A 17,794-nucleotide genomic window follows, 5' to 3' on the forward strand; every position below is an offset into this window, starting at 1 on the left:
ATTTCTTAAGTAATATTTCATTTAGTCCATATTTTGTTATTTATGTCCTGCCTCCTTCCCAAAAGAATTCAAGGCTGCTCATTTATTCCGGGTACCTAGTGTGAGATAACCTTTTGAAGGAAAAGATCATCTCTTGTCTTCATCTCCTCCCTCCTCAAAGTTTTTTAACCACTTAGAAATTTCAAACAGGATAAGGAAAGCACATTACTTATCCTATGATAAGTTTTCCAACATCCAGAAAAATCTATCATTTTAATAACTATTTTTATCAATCTTAGAGGCTTTCTCAGCTCCAAAAAAACCTATGAGTCTTTATGTATGCAGTATGTTTGTAATTGACAGTAACAAAGTAGCACAAGTAAATGTCTTGATTTATTTCCAGTTTTTAAAAGCAACTACAAAATTTTTAAAAAAAAGAAGTCTCCAATTTTTGGAAATCATTTTCCTTTTCCACGTCCTTCCAGACCTTGTCCTCATGCATACATGCACATTCAGTGTGCAACTGCTTCCTTCAACATTATATTGTATACATTTTCCCCACACTTTATACATTTTAACTTAAACATTTTTTTAGATTGCCGTTTTTAATAGCTACCTAATAGTCCATTGAGTTGCTGTACCATTGTAATACAGGAAAAGGAAGGGAGATATTTCAGCAGATGGCCACGACGCAGTTCAGGAAATGAGACGCATCACTGTTGTTTATAGTGTGCGGGGCACTTAATATTCCAGGAAGAGAGGTCTGGTACCAACGAGTTTATTACTGTGAGGGCTTATTTATCTGAAATGCATAAGATGGGAGCTGTCCTGTTCTCAGTTTTGTTTTGAAGTCACTCTTTATTCATTTCCTGTATTAATATCCTTCAAGGGGCAACAAGCTCTATAAAAAGCAGAAAGAGGAGCCGAAATAAAACAGCTCACCCCTGTCTTGTGCACAGCAGCTGGGCTAGGAGGTGAGGGCTGGATGCTCCGTGGTGCCTTGACACACACACACACACACACACACACACACACACACATACACACACCACTCCAGTGGGGTCACGGTGTACAGGGCAAATAGCATACGGGGCATTGGAGTGGAGTGGCTACAAGCATGTACTCTTGAACCAGACCTTGTGTTCTCATAGCTTAGCCTTTTGCATCTGTAAAAACAGAGTTATAACAATAACATTCACTCCATGGGGTTGTTGTGGGGTTAAATAAGGCATAAACATAAAGAACAGGATTCCACATGGTAAACACCAATAAGTGTTTATTATATTACCTTTCCATTCACTTTTAAGGACAGCAGAGGAGTGCAGAGGTCACCGTGCCAGGACACTAACTGGGCAGCTATGCCTTTGATAATGTAAAGGACAAACTTTCCAACACAATCCTTCCCCCTCTACCTGAATCCAATAGAGAGAAAAGTGGCACTTGTTTTATAAGAATTTTAGCCCAGGTACTTGAGAACCTGCGTGTGCATTTTAAGCCCATAAACAAAGAACAACTCCTGGAAGTGTGAGCCGTGGTTTCGACTTCAAGTACATAATGTGAATGATGCTGTCATCGGTTGGCTCTAGATTCTCTTACCACCATTACTAGCAATCATTTATTCATCACCTACTGCATGCCAGGACTCTCTGCTTCTTATAAGTGCATCTGACCCCACAATAATCTTATGGAAGAGGTTATTATTATTATTACCATTTTACAGATGTGGGAACGCAGGGCCAGAAAGATAAAGTGATTTGCCTAAGGCCAAATTTGGAATTTAAATTCGGGTCTGGTTAACTCCCAAGTCCATTCTTTGACCCCTGTGCCCACTCCTGCTTATTGTGATATTTGTATGAAGATGACTTGAATCTTGGGGGCTGGCACTGCTGATTCAGCAAACAGCTGATGCCTACAGCTGCTCTGCTGAACTGTTCAGTGCTTCCCACGCGCCCTGGGCTCAGCGCCAGCCCCACAAACCCCTCTTGCTCCCCACGCCCACACCCGCTCTTCACACTCAGCGTCTACACTCCTGACCCTGGCCAGAATTGGCTCCTCCACCCTGCTAATGAAAAGAGTTGTGTGTAGCTGACATGGAGACAATCAGATAGCACCCACTGGCTCTGGTCCCACCTGTCTGCCACCTCCCCCTCTGTTCCCACATCTGGCAACCTTCTGTCTCACCTCACCTCCTCTGCCCACTGTTTATCCACTTCTTCTTGCTGAAAAGTTGGCTTTGGGGTTAGGAAGGAGCGTGATAGAGCCTCCACCTTTTCCCTTAACCCCTGGCTGGTACCGGGTATGAGAATCCCTGATGACACTCCTGGAAGTGAGGGTGCACACACCTCCCTGTGATGAAAGTTGGGAGAAGGTGCAGAAGGCTCACGCTGAGCTGCTTTTGAACATCAGGCAGAAGGGGCTGGCGCTCAAGGCCCACACTAAGGTCAGAGCGCAGGCGTGAACTGGTGTAATGCGTTGTATTGTGCTCAACCCCACCCCCGGCCCCCAGGAAAGATCCTATGTTGCAATCCTATCTCCCTGTACCTCAGAATGTGACCTTATTTGGAGACAGGGCAGATGTAATTATTTAAGATGAGGTCATAGTGGAGTGGCCCCTAATGCAATATGACTTGTGTTCTTATATAAAGGGGGAATGTGAATACAGACGAGCTCACAGAGAGGAGGCCATGTGAAGAGCAAAGATCAGGATGATGCCTCTGCAAGCAAAGGCGTGTCAGAGGTTGCCTGCAGACCACCAGAAGCCAGGGGAGAGGCACGGAACAGATTCTCCCTCCCAGCCCCTCAGAAAGAAACTCAATTGGAACATCTGACCTCCGGAATGTGAGAGAATAAAGTTCGGCTGTGTAAGCCACCCAGCTTGTGGTGCTGTGTTCCAGCAGCCGTAGGAAACTGCTAAGCTGGAGAGATGCCCAAAGGAGTCATCCAAAAGTTCACAGTGAGTCAGCTCTGGGGTGAGGTAGGAATCATGCCTTATAGATTGTGGGAGCGCTGCCTGGATGGGCTGAGGGTGCCCCGTTCACAGACAGGCCCCAATCCCTCCCCGAGGTTCTTTGGAGATGGTTCTAAACTATTCTAGACTCATCAAATGTCTGATGCTACCAGCCGTCTCTGGTGAATGCCTGGGGAGATGGGAAAAAGTTAGATTTTAAACCTGGTGTTCCCTTCAGAGTAGGGAGTCATTGCAACTTTCATCAGCCTTAGGCACTTTGGCTTTTGAGGGCTTACTCCTACATTTAAAAGAAAATATTTAACATATTTTATGACTTCATTGGTGCAAAGACAAGTACAATTTGTACAGATTCATCATTCTATATTCATTATTGCTATAGTTACTTTTCTTCTGATTTTAAAAGAAATTAAAACATGTTTGCGGGCCCCTGAAAGTGGTGTGAGCTCAGGCACTGTGCCTGCCGTGCCTGATGTTGGCTCGGCCCCACAGATAAAATGAGAGAACCATCCGGGACTCCAAAAACCTACCTCTGCTGTGGGATACTGCCACCAAGAAACCAAACTATGAGTGAGTGTGTTGTATTAAGCCCTTTCTCCATCCTTTAAAAGCCATGCAATTGATGGACAGGTTGCATTGCTGTCAAAAAGTCCATAGTTTGCCTTACACTTTTCCTTTACCTCAGGATGAACCAAAAAATAAATACTGCCAGGGATAGATAGAGAACCACGCTACATATTAGCTGCCACCACCTGCAAGTGTGGGGCCATAAATCCACGCCTTTTCCGCCAAGGCAGCCGTTGTACATTGTCAGAACCATACATAAAACATCCTCCTATGCACTGTATTATTGGCCTTCCTGATTTACTGTATATACAGTCTCCAAGTTAAATACCAACAGAAGCACCTGAAAATATATTCTCTTGCAGCCCCTGCCTGAAAACTGCATTGCCCAAATAATGTCTGCTCATTCATCATTTACTTCGCAATATCTGAGTGTCATTCTCTGAAATACGTCCCTACAGCAGTGCCCTGTGAAACTCATGAGCACAGAGACAGGGAGGTAGAATCTCCAGCTTTAAGGCCCAGGCATTTAAAAAGTGAGCATGTTTCAAATGCTCAAAATGAGACTAAGCTATTCAAACAGTTGGTATCTGGCTCCCCTATAAGGGACTGTTACTGGCTTCCCTTCATGCAATATTTGAATCTTAATCTTAATCTATCTTCCTTGTATGCACACCTCCTAGAAATGGGAGCAGGAATAACAAATTGATTAAGTAAACCCACACTAAATGGTTCTCACTAGAAATCATTAGGAAGTGTCTCTATTTATGCAGCATTCCAATTCCTTTCTGCGGGGATCTGGGAGCAGAGATTTCTACTCAGTGACAATCCACTGAAACACAAGTATCTGAGGGTAAAACCAATTCCTATGTTAAAGGTTATCAATACAAGAATAGGAACAGCATAGTGGACGTGTACTGGTTTTATAGACTGATCTGTGTTTGAATATCAGCTTTACAACAACTAAATAGATGATGTTTTTTGAGCCCCTGATCCCTCATCTACAAAATGAAGACAATGCCAGTGGTGGACAGTGTTGACAGGGAATTCAACTCCATTCCCTCCTTTCTATCAGGGCCTTGATTTTGTTTAGGTAACTACCTGTCCAGGGCTGGCGTCACAGACGTGTGACCTGTGCATCCACATGGGGCTTCATGTGCAGACGGGCTCTATGCTTGGGTAAATGCTCTGCTATCAGCAGCTTGAAATTCTTAGTAATTTTATCTTTGAACTTGTGATTTGGAAGTGAGGTCTGATGGGACAGCAGATCACGCACGTGAGCAGGGAAGACAGCCCTGATACACATCTGCTCTTCTAGCCACCCTATTCTCAGCCTCCATGTTTAGCTTGTACCAGTCTTCAGTCTTGCTGACCCCCATGCACTGTGGCTTCGCTGGAGTTCCATGATCATGTTCTGTAGCAGCATGTCTATGACTGAGTAGGAGGGTGCTGACATCTCCGAGCAGCCATGCTTTCCATTCCAACCAGACATTACGTGGACACAGAAAGCAGGCAGCGGCATTCTAAGAAACACAAATGAACAGGGACCCCTATCATAGCCTTTCTTACTTACGTTACCTCTTTGCAGGAGTCAACCTCTTATGTTGAAAGTAATGACAGGGAAAGATAAGGCAACTCACAATTCTCTTTTCTTTAGGTCCTTCCTTATTCACAATGAGTAGAAATGTATAGAGTGTGAATAGAATGTGCACACATCAAAAAATAAAACAAAAACAGTTGAACTGGTTTGGTGCAGCATTTCCCTGTTTGGTAAGAATGAAATGCATGTGATGTGTGAGCTACAAGCTATAAATTATGTAGTTTCAGAGACTCCACATAGGAGTTAAGTGCTCTTATATTTGCTGACCATACCCCTGGCTCCAAGGGTGGGTATGACAGGATCAGGGGTAAGTGTATCCCACTTGCAGGTGACTGGTTTGGGACCGGGCATGCCACTCAAATCAGACCACTGAGCAGCTTGCTGGGGCTTCTGGGAGAGTTCTGTCTCCTGCTTCCAGACCTGACTCTCTATTCCATCTTTCTATAAGAGTGAGGATGGGGCCAACATACAGAGGATAGCAGGGTCTGGAATTCATTAAAAAATTATTTTTTAATGAATAGGCAAAAATATAGAACTAAAGCTTCTGAACCAAGCAACCTAAGTGCTAGCCCTCCCTGTGGACTTCTAGGAATGTGAACCGACCATTTCGTTGTTGCTAAATCCAATTTTAGGTGGATTTTTCTCTAGTTTTATTTTGAAAGCATCTTGATAAATATTGTTCACTGAGTGGATGGATATGTACGGCATTGAAAAACCAGGAGTCATCCTGGCATTGGACTGATAGGACTGGCCATGGAAAACTCCATGGGTCTTAATGGGGGGTAAGATCTGACAGCTGAAGGACAAAAGAGAAGGCAATGCTGGAAGGAAGGGGCACTCTTGTGTGTGCAGGGGTCAGGGAGGAACACAGTCTGAGATGCAAATGGTTCATGCAAGGAGGGTGGGGACCATAACGTAGGGACCATAAAGTGCCTCTCCTGAATTTTAAGGGTCTGGGGTTTTCTCAAGGTGGCGCAGTTAGTTGCACGTAAACCCTATGCCAGGGCATGGCTCAGAAGTGCTTGGGGTGGCGAAGACGTCTGCAGCCGTACAGTCAGGGTAAGATCTTAGGAGCTATTCTCTTATTTACACAAAGGCACTTTACTGAAGAATGAATAGCTCAGTTTTGGTGTCTGACCATTTGGGTTTGAAACCCAGCTCTGCCTCTCACTAATGGTATAACCTGGGCAAGTTATTTTATCATTTGGTGTCTTGGTTCCCTCAGATGTAAAATGAAGGTATGAATAATACGTACCTCACCCTTCTCTGTGAGAATTATGAGGTCACCCAGTGCTTGGCACTTGGCAAGAGTTCCATGGACATTGGTTATTATTATGTCCTTTGATTGCCTCATGTGGTCCCTTGCAGGGGGAGATTGTTTTATTTGGGGGCCCACCATCCCACAGGCTCCTACACCCTTCCCTCACCTTTAAATGTCTGGAGATTGCTATCTGCAATTGCAAACCTCTCTTTCACCTTCCTTGTGCCTCCTGCAGTGGCCTTAAAGCTGCAGGATGAATGCCTTCTGGGCTCCAGGCCACATGTAGCTTATTTTTGCCTTCCTGATATTTAGGCTGGAGGAGGAGGATGCAGAGGCTGTTAGGACCAGATTCAACACCAGCCAGTCAACCTCTGCCTGTCCCCAAGAATGACTTGAGAGGCTTGAGTCTTGGCCACCTTAGAGTTTATAGAAGAAAAGCTAAAGCCCACAAAAGAAATACTTCTGTGACTGATTTCACTTGATTGATAAGAATTTTTCAAGTGAATAAAGCATATTTTTACCATTTTTGATATAGTGTAGAATACTGTCCGTTTTAGTGATCTGCTTCCCCAGGCCACACGTTTGGCAACATTTGATATTACATCCCACAGACTCCTGTACCTTTTTGGCCACAGGAATCAGATATGGCCCCATGAGGGACAGCACATTTTCTTTAGTTTATTCATTCATCATATATTCATTTAATGCCTATGACATGCCAGGTACCATTTGGTGAGCTGCCTTGTACAGTTATCTGCATTTTATATATTATGCATGATACAGCAGATGAGCTTATACATATGGACTTCTGCATTTTCAAACAGCTAGAACCAAACTACAGAGCAAACATGCAATTTAAACCACAAACTACTCTTAAAAACTTTCCTTCAAAACCCCAACCAAGAATTGGATAGTTTGAAATGTAATGATTTCTGGCCTCTTGATTAGTCTAGTCTTTCTGAAGTGGATGTAGAAATGTAATTCCATTCAGCACATCGTTACCACCAATATTTACAGTTTGCTTCTAAAAAGTAAACAGGTTAGGGAAACTAGAAAAATTCTAAGCCCCCAAATTTCCATGACTCTTTCTTATCATGATGTGATAAAGACATAAAAACTCTTGGATATGGTTTGATACCAAAAGATGATTCTGCATCTGCAGAACATCTGACATATACGAAGTTTTAAAAATTTCCTTTCTAATGAATATGCAGATTAAGCATGCTCTGTGTATAAGAACAAAATCATATATGTTATCAATTCTTTGAAATACACAGCACAAATAGCCAACAAACACAGCTAGAAGCCACCAGTGTTGTTGGTGAGATTATGCGGGTGGGGAGAGATTGCTCACAGCTGTCATGTTAATTAAGGAGCAAACTGGCTCCATCTGCTACTCCTTCTCTCTTTTGAGCTACCAACCCCTTTTTGTTGCTCAGCTGTGAGTTGACATTGAGTTAAGGAGCTGATGACCAAGTCCCTGACCCCAGGCAGATTCTCATCTGACCACATCTCACACTTAGGCCTGGGGTGGGGGTGGGTGGCATGGCAGGAGTGCCTCCCCCGAAGACACAGATGTGACTGTGGTTGTGGGTAGGCTCTGTGGGCTGGGGCCTGTGGAAGCAGTCCCTTAACAGGAATGGCGGGGCTGAGCAGAGAGGCCAAGGTGGGGAGGCATTGTGAGCTCCCTGAGCAGTTGTTTTGCTTTATTCATCCACATAATTTGCGCATAGCACTAGCCCCAAATAGGACACAACATAGCCACCAATACAGTCAGCTTTGGTTGCATGATCCTAGAATAGTGGAGTTTGGGGTAAGCTTTTATTTAGTACTTTTCCTAGGGCCACAATCAGAGACACAATGAATAAACACCTTCTGGTACTGCTGAGACATAAATCTCATAAAATCTGCCTCTTACTGATGGTATAACCTGGGCAAATTACTTTACTATTCCATGTCTTGTTTCCCTCAAATGTAAAATGAAAGTAGGAGCAATACTATGTCCCCTTTCTCTATGAGAAGTAGGAGCTCATCCACAGATTAAATATATTTTACAAAAAAATGGGTGGCTTCTCACGTATCCAGCCTTTAGATATGAGTAAGTCACACTTCGTGGGTTTCTCTATCAGCTCATGTTCCTTAATTATGGTAAAAATCATTCTGTCAAAGATGAAGATGAATGTTAAAAGTTGGGAAAATTTAAAATGCATTATGTTCATGACTGTTATTAAACAATCAATGTGTATCAAAAGTCTTTAATAAAATAAACATGACATTGTTTTAAAAAGTCAGTACAAAATCATATTATCCCCTCTTTTGTTTTTCCTACTCCCTTGTCTGGAGGAACTAAGGAGCAATGAAATGTCAAGAAGGGAGTTAAATTTCAAGAGGGAAGATTCACTGAGCACCTGCTGTGCTGTGTGCATAGTCATTTTTCCGTAGAGTGCTCTGTTGTCACCACCACAGTCCACATACTTTCCCTTCCCTCCCAACTGATGGCCAGTAGGGTTATTTTTCCTTCTTGGCCCTGAGGGGATGAACTGTCAATCCCCTTCGGAAGGCTTCCACCACCCCTCGCCCACACCACGCCACCCAGGGGATCAACCGTTTAAAAAAGCCGTAGGTAACTGCAAGCTCCAGCCCACCCGGGAACTACAAGGAGAACAACCACCCACTGAACACCCACCCACAAGTGGTTCTCCAAAGAGGCAGCAGGGCTCAGGGGCACAAAAGGTCCTGTGGTGGGACCTGTGATAGCAGAAGAGAGAGACCAAAGTTATGGCAATGGAGGAAATATTCTTTCTTTGAGATGAAATTAAGCTGCTGACTATAAAAAAAAAAAAAGATAATGTTTGCCTTAGCTGCAGCTCCCTTAGGTGGGGAGAGGGGATCAGAGAGCCCCAGTTCATCCAAAGCTTTGGACCTATCACTATCTTCCTCCGGAGCTTATAACACTTAGGAAGAGGAAAATATCAACAAAGACTGGTTGACAATTCAAGGCACGACTCAAATTGCAAGTCGGAGAAAGGGGTTGAGAATACCCTACTCCTCTTTTGGGTAGGGAAGGGGCTAAGCTGCCTGGGAGGTGTCAGGCGTGGGGGAGGTGCCAGAAGCCAGAGAGCAGAGGGGAACAGAGGGGTCGTACCCCAGGGGAACACACATGATGGATGTCTGCATTTAGGTGGTTCTTCTCATCTGTGCTGCAAGAGGACAGCTAAGTAGATGGCTGCTGTTGTTTCTTTCAACCTTTATTCCTTCTAGACCCTAATTTCCCTCTCAGAATTGCTTGACCTTTCAGTAAAAAATCCTTCCTGCTGGGGCATCTCCACCCTCCAGTAATGTGTATCTTTACTCCAAACCATTTTTGGATGGAGGCTTTGGAACAAATGCCAGTGGCTCTGGAGAGCACTAGGAAAAAACTCTAGAAACTAAAGACAGTACGACGCAACTTCTTTATTGCTTGTGTAGGTTAGTGAAGATTCCCCTAATAATGATTTACAGAATCTATATTAACCTTTACACATAATCTTAACCACCAAATAAGACTGCAACCCAAGATGCTATGAAATTCTTCTTCTTCCTAAAATTCTTATGTCTTTAAAACCATCCAAACTTAATGATGAGAGGGCATGTGGAACACTTGAATCAAGGGCTCACAGCAGAGAAAGCCACGAGTAAGATCTAAATGGTGTGAAGAGAATCCTACAAGCCCAGCACGTTGAGGCACCCAAGATGCTCAAACCCTTTGTATTGAGAAGCATCATAAAAATGCAAACTATGATGATGAAAACTCATTGAGTGCTTACAAAATGCCAGCTACTGTTTGTTCCAAGTGCCTTTCATGTAATAACTCATCTAATAAGCAAATATGTTTGTAAATCAAGTGCAAGCAGAAAAGGAGAGGTTTATGCATTGTCCCTAATGTTTCCCTCACAAGGTGTATTAAACAGTCATATGAGCTTCTTCTTTGATATAGTTCATTATTTACTGATCATTGATGGCATCCCAAGACAACCAGTGAGAGCCAGGCTCAGATAGCAACGTGGCAAGGCCAACTCTACTAGACGTTCCTAGTGATGAGGTTTCTGTCCCAGGTTCCCAGCACTGCATCCTGTTGCAGGCAGTACCGGTCTCTCAGTGGTATAGATTTGGGTTGAAATAAGGCTCTGTTGTTTGAGCAACATAAATCGAAGTGGCATAGCTAAATAAACTATCTTTTTAATCAAAACCAATTTAACCACCTTTTTCTGTTTACATGTCATTAATTTTAAAAACGTGTTATTATACAAAACATGGAAGTCGTTAATTAAAATCCCACAAATTAGGCTCTGTAGGTCTGGAACATTTAGAAGATAATGTATAGGGGGTTGCCATGGCAACTCATCAAGTTGTAATTCTGTACCTTCCTGAGTAAGAGCCTAGAAAGGAGGAGACAAGCAATTTGAGGAGATACCAGCACCAGAAATGGAGTTCATCTGTGATGTAAGCCCTCTGTAATGTTGATTATCAGCTATTCCTCAAGTAGAAGAAAAATAAAGACTAAGAAGGCATAAAAGATTTTATTTCAAAGCTCCCTAAAATTGACAATTCCACTCTATAGCCGAGTCTCAAGAGAAGAGGAAATGGGAAGAGAAGGCAGGGAGGTGAGACTGTCATCAAAGAGTGAGCTCCAAGGAGAAGTGTAACCTTGCCTCGGAATGGCAGGAGGCAGGGGATTCCCGCCTAGCCCCGTGGATGGATTCTGTTTAATCTTTGGATTAGAACCCAGCCTCAACTCAGCGTTGCAGGCCAATTACCACCCTCCAACAACACAGAACTGACCTGAACCAAACTCACCCACCCACACACCCTCCTGCCCGAGGAACCCCGTACATTCGGGGTGGGAATCTATCAGACACTGAGAACTCACACCCTCCCTGGGCTGCCCATCAACTCTTATTTTCCCCGTTTTATTAAGCAGGGCACAATTGATGAAAACTTCTTGACTTTTTGTGTAACTCTTCTTTCTCCCTCACATTATTCAAATGACACAGAATCAGGGTTCTCTGAGACAGTCTCCCCCCAACCCCCAACCAGTCCTAATTTCTCTGTTTACTTGTACAAAAACTGATGGATTATAAAAATCTACTTCCTGGGTAGATAACTTGCCTAATGTGGTCAGGAAATGTGAACAACCAAAATAATCTTGAGGACATTATTAATGGCAGGGATCTCAATTACTTAGCTTTTAAAATTCCAGAGGATTAGGGACAATGGAATTAAGTGCATGGCTGTTGTCAACAGTACTGTGTTGTGCCCGGGAACACTGGGAATTGGGGACTTTTCTGCAAAGTTGGTGACGTCAGGATTGTGACAAGAGCAAGGGCCAGAGAAGGGTTCTCTTCTTAGATGATGTGTAATGTGATGAATATGTCCAGAATGTACTTACAGATAACACATTGGCAAATAAAGTAAATAATTTTCTAGTTACCAAGACAATTCCAGTATTTGTTGGCGTTACACTGGATACTATTTCATTTATTAGGAATTTATTCAACTTCCTAACTTTGCACTGGGGAGTTATAATAGGGGCTGGAAAGGGACCTCAATGCTGAATTAACTGGCCACACCTGAGCCAAAGGGCTCTACCTGGGGACAGTCTACTTCTCAACTCAAACCAACAGCATGGGCTGATAAGGCACAGGGAAAATAAACGGAGTACTATTGTGTAAACGGCTGCTACAATATGGCACGAAAAGGTGCAGCCAGGCATCTTTCCTTGTCACGGATCACCTTCCATCTTAGCATCCACCAAATTACCTCTAGTGCCCTCTGACCACATTCACCAGAGGAAAAAACTTCAGTGAAATTGGCTCACTATAGAGAGCGGTGATGGCTATACAACACTGTGAATGTACTTAATGCCACTCGATTGTGCACTTAAAAATGGCAATAATGGTAAACTTCATGTAATGTATATTTTACCACAATAAAAAATGCTACTATCAAGGTCGTTTTTTTTTTTTTAAAGAGTGATATTTGTTGGGGGAAGGAGGGTTTGGTGGGGAGAAGGGTAAGAGGGAGAGGGAAGGGAAGAAGTGGTGGGGTGTGGGGGAGAGAAGGAGACTGACCACAAGGAGTCGCACAGTGTGGCGGGAATTTCCTAGGCAGACAAAACTGTGATGTGTCCCAGCAGACGTTTGTGGTGTTTGGCTGCCTAGCGTCTGAACACCCTTTCTACTCCGGAGGAATCTCACGATGGAAGCTGAAGGGTGAAATTTGGGAACTAGACTGAAGCACATTCAGGCGGATGCTCATGCCCAGGGCTCTAAATTTGAAGGAGGGACCCAGAGATGTAGGTTAAGTTGGCTGCAGATAGCTCTGTGTGTCTTGTTTCCTCTGGTTCCTGCCCATTTGCCTGTTTTTTCCAGCCCTGCTGTTAATTCTCCAATAAAATCCTTCTAGCAAATCCTTTTTTGGCCAGGTGGGGTGGCTCACGAATGTAATCCCAGTGCTCTGGAAGGCTAAGGTGGGAGGACTGCTTGAGGCTGGAAGCTCCAAGTTACAGCGAGCTATGGACGGCGCCACTGCACTCTAGCCAGAGTGACAGAACAAGATCCTGTCTCTAAAAATAAATAAATAAATAAATAAATAAATAAGAGTTACGAAAAATTAAAATAAAAAAATTTAAAAATTCTTTTTCCACTTAAGTTATCCTGCAATAGTTTCTGTGGCTTGCAATGTTAATGTTAATACAAACAAAATATTTCCTGACTCCCGCATTGTCAACTAATACTTGAAATCAAAGTCAAAACGGAAATTCCATGTTCTTTAACCAAGTGAGAATCTTAACTGAATTGGTAGCTTCCTCTGTTGTCACCAACCCGTTCGACCTTTGCCCATTTTCAGTCAAACAGAGGCTCAGATGATTAGGAAATAGCTTTCTTTTCTATCACAAAATATGAATCCCCTGGAAGATGAGAGGGACTGATTTCATGCCCTCTGGTTTTTTTGTGACAGCTGCTCCAAAGGCTGCAGTAGGAATTCCCACAGAAGAGGCTGTATCTGTTCCCTAAAAGCCTGACTAACGAGGATGCCAGCAGCAAGGATGTCACTTCAGCAACCCCAGGTTACTCCTCCAGAGTGGGACAAGTTAGGGCTGACTAGGATCCAGGCTCCAAAGGCCAAACCTCGGAGCCCAGTGCTGAGAAGTGACCCCACTCCCACTCCAGAGGGCAGGCTTGGGATGGTTTCTCTCCTTTCATAAGATCTTTATCTCTTCCTTCAACTATATCAACCTTGATACCCAGGAGAGTTCTGAGGAAATTGTGGAGCCCAGAAGTGTGGAACCCAATGTCTATGCAGCAGTGGCTCCGGCTGTGGGCTGACCAACAGATGTTTTTGTTGACTTCTTCTTGCTCACCTCCTTTCCTTTTTTCCTGTGATTTTTGCCCACAGGTGTCAGAAATGGACTGCACATTAAAGCTTATTTACACCCTAACTCTAAAACAAGCTATACTTTTTGAAAGCAACATAGTCTATGAGGATGATTTCAACCAGCCTCATAGAAGGCTCTATCGGAATCATTGAGGGTGGGTTTTCCCCTCAGCTATGGGCATTCACTGCCCTTCTCCCCCAAACGTACACACTCCCCCTTTTGGATAAGCACCCCCGCTTCATGTTGAGATGACCAGGGCAAGGTGCGACAGAATTCTTTCAGCGTTGCCTGACTCCAGCGCACTGGGCACTCGGTAGAAACCAGGAGCCAGGGTCCATCCTGGCTCTGCCACCTACGGACCTGGCCACCTGACAGCATCCCAGTCGGTGCCCACATTTAGGGCATTGTGAGGATCCGGGAGAAAACAGTGGGAACGTGCTGGGCAGTGCAAAGTGCTTTAGAACTATAATTCGTCAGTGTGACGAGTCATAGTTTTATCTGATGTGAGTGCTAATGCTCTCAAAGGACAGGCTCTAGAAAAGAAAGGGGGCTGAGTGTGAAACAGCGACAGGTGAATTATGCCTTGCTTCCTTAAAAAAACCTCTTCTATTTCTTGCTATCGAAAAAGAAAAAAATGAACAACATGAGTGACTTAGTGGTGAGTTAGTTCCTCTCTGAGAAGTTTGAAAATGTGCACCAAGGTAGGAATCATCATAACTTCATTAACAGAGGTGTCCATTTTCTTTCCAAGAGGGATTATGAGCACCAGCGTTTTTATATTCGATTTCTCTGCTTTGTTTTCCCTCTGCTGATTGTTCTGCTGGAGAAATTATGCAGTTATCAGCGAGAAGGTGGGAAAAAAAGAGACAGTATCACTATGGAACAGGTTGTTACTAAGCCAAGCTTATGATAATGGAGAGAAGCAGCATTTAGGAAGATACACAATGATGTTTGACCGAAGTAAGAAAATAAATAACTAATTAGATTCTGTTACGGACATGACACTGTCTTTTGCAGAGATGTTACACTATTTTCAGTAACAATTTTTGGGCTTTTCAGAAATTAAAATAGCAATTAAAATAATTACATTAATGCCTACATAGACATGTTGGTGTTGTTTGATACTGTAATATTTTAAGTCCCTTGCATAATTGGATTAAGTAACAAGAACACAAAACTCCAGAGCTAAAGGCCACTGTCATCCCAGCATTAGCAAACAAATTTATTCCTGAATAAACCAGAGAGAAAGGAGTTAAGGCTTTGATCCAAGACTTACTATTTCAAACCATCTCCAAGTTAATCTCCCGAAGTGAATCACTGGAAACCAGAGTATACACGGCACTCCCTCATTCCCACTAAACCCCCATAGAAGGAAACATGCTCTCAAAGTTGCTAACCTGACAAGTGAGAAAAAGCACGTTGTGCGGGTGTGGCGAGCGCTGATTCTCCATTTTGAAACAGTTTGCCAGTTTCCCCCCTTCGTGACCTTGGGTAAATGACTTCAGCACTTTTGAGCAGGGTGCTGCCTTTCTTACGCTATAAAAATGGCTATTATGTCTATGGATCATGCAGAGGTGCCACGAGGCTTAATTTATTAGTTAGCGTTTGTGTTACACTCTGCAGCTCTTAGATGGAAGATGCTGTAGAAATGCAAAGCAGCAATGTATTACCTAAACATCTGCTACTTCGAATAGCTCTCTAGAAAGTGTTCATTGCTTTGGCACAAATGATTTTCCCCAAAATGGATGATTTTGTCCAGGTCTTTCTCCGTCTGTAAATTATTTCCCCCTTCCTTTCACAGCGCAGGATACACTTCCCGCCTCGCTGTGGAGGCGCGCCCGTGTGTGTACACCGCAATTACTGAAAGGTCTCCTCTTTTCTCGCCACACTTGCCCTCTTCATTCTTTATTCCAAAAAGCCATTAAAAATTGGCTCTGCTTTTGATGCTTAATTTTATACATGGGCATGTTGCATCCAACCCAAGAGCTTGGTGTTTTAAAATTTGGCATTAAAAACAAGAAAAAGCACTTAAAAGTTTCTTGAAAAGAGAAGAAAACACACACACACACACACACACACACACAATAAAAATGAACAGGTCCAAGTTTGAATATGTTTTAATGAAATTAAATTAACTGTAGAATTGCTAAAGATTATATTGGAGATTATTTCTGTTAATGTTAATAATTTTTGTTACGATTCTGGCAAAAACCCTACTGTAAATGGATGTTTATTGCTATAGAAATGCCATAGTTCCAACATATATATGCTGGGATTTAGATAACTTCTTTTTTAAACACAATTAGAGAAAGAAAATGAATAAAAAATTATATTGACATATTGTATTTAAAGGCTTTCCTTTCTCCATATTTTTATTTCCACTTACCTTTGGAGCCTATTTTTTTTCCCCTTTGCAAATTCCTCAATCTTATTGCTTGTGGTTATGGGAATGCCTTAAAATGTACCTGGGATTTGTTTTAATTAGGTAGGGTAAGGTGACAGACACAAAGACAGCTGTCTTTGAAAGAAGAGGGTATTACCGTTCCCAAAAGGAGGGCTGTGCCACGTCACATAGGGCCACATGGGGAGGCACCTGGGTTGGTCGGGAGGCAGAGGGAGGAGAGAAAGGCCTGGTTCAGAGCCTTTACTGTGGTTTCCATGGGAGAGAATGGCCGAGGCAGGGTAGGCAAGTTCGAGCAAGTTCAGGATTGGATAGTTTGGAATAATTTCAGTGGGCTCTGGCTATAGGGGTGGTGTCTAGTTGTCTGATATCTGGCCTTGGGGTGATTTAGGGCAGGAGAAGTATTGGCCTGGTGAGAATTAAATAAAGGAGGTGGTTGACTACTGGGTATCTAGCTGAAGGAAAAGAAATCATTATGTCAAAAAGACACCTGCACTTGTATGTTTATTGCAGCACTACTCACAATAGCAGAGATGTGAAATCAACCTAAGTATCCATCAACTGATGATTGGATAAAGAAAATGTGGGCATGGGTGTGTAAGTGTGTGTGTGTACACATGGAATACTACTCAGCCACAAAAAAGAATGATATACCATCCTTTGCAGCAACATGGATGGAACTGAAAGCCATTATCCTAAGTGAAGTAACTCAAGAACGCAAAATCAAATTCCACATATTCTCACTTATAAGTGGGAGCTAAAATGGCTACACATGGCCATACAGAGTGGAGTAACAGACACTGGAGACTCAAAAAGGTGGGAGGGAGAGGGTGGGAAGAGGGGGGAGGATGAAAAAGTACTTGTTAGGTATAAGGTCACTATTCAGGTGAGGGGTACAGTAAAAGCCCAGACTTCACCACTACACAATATATCCATATAACAAAACTGCAAATGTACCCCTTAAATCTATAAAAATAAAAAAATATGTTTAAAAAGAGGTAGTTAGGGTATGGGCTTTGGGTCGGTTGGTTTGTATATGAAAGGTATGCTCACAAGCAAGTTGTTTGCTATGTCTAAGAATTAGCTAACCCTGAGAGGGGCAGCCCCTCCCCAGGCCCACAAGGCCCCTGAGATGTCAAAGCATCATAAAATACAGAAAATAAAAACTGTGATTAATGCAGAAGGATCTTCTCTAAAATTTTCCAAGCAAATCTTTAAAATAAATTTGGCCACATAACTCTCACTTTTTAGTTAATGATAAAATATACATTTTATAAGGAAAAAACTTGTGAAAATAATCATGAAAACAGCTACCACTGATGAGCACTTACCACGCCAGCAATTGGTGAAACATCATATACAGTCTCATTTGCAGTATTAAACTACATGAAAGCTAAAATGAAAAAGAAAAGTTTAAACTACTTTCTTGTCCTATTTATTTGTTGTTTTATAGTAAAGTATCTCAAGGTAAGGTTTGCAAGAGGCTGATCGAGGGCTTTGAACGTGGTAAATCAGCATTTTCTACCTTCTAAACAGAGATGAGTCAGCTTCTTAACACATGTGGTATTGTGAGGCTGCTCACTTATATGCATAATCTGCCATGCTGG

The sequence above is a fragment of the Lemur catta genome, chromosome 1 (genome assembly GCF_020740605.2).
Source record: "Lemur catta isolate mLemCat1 chromosome 1, mLemCat1.pri, whole genome shotgun sequence".
Taxonomy (NCBI): domain Eukaryota; kingdom Metazoa; phylum Chordata; class Mammalia; order Primates; family Lemuridae; genus Lemur; species Lemur catta.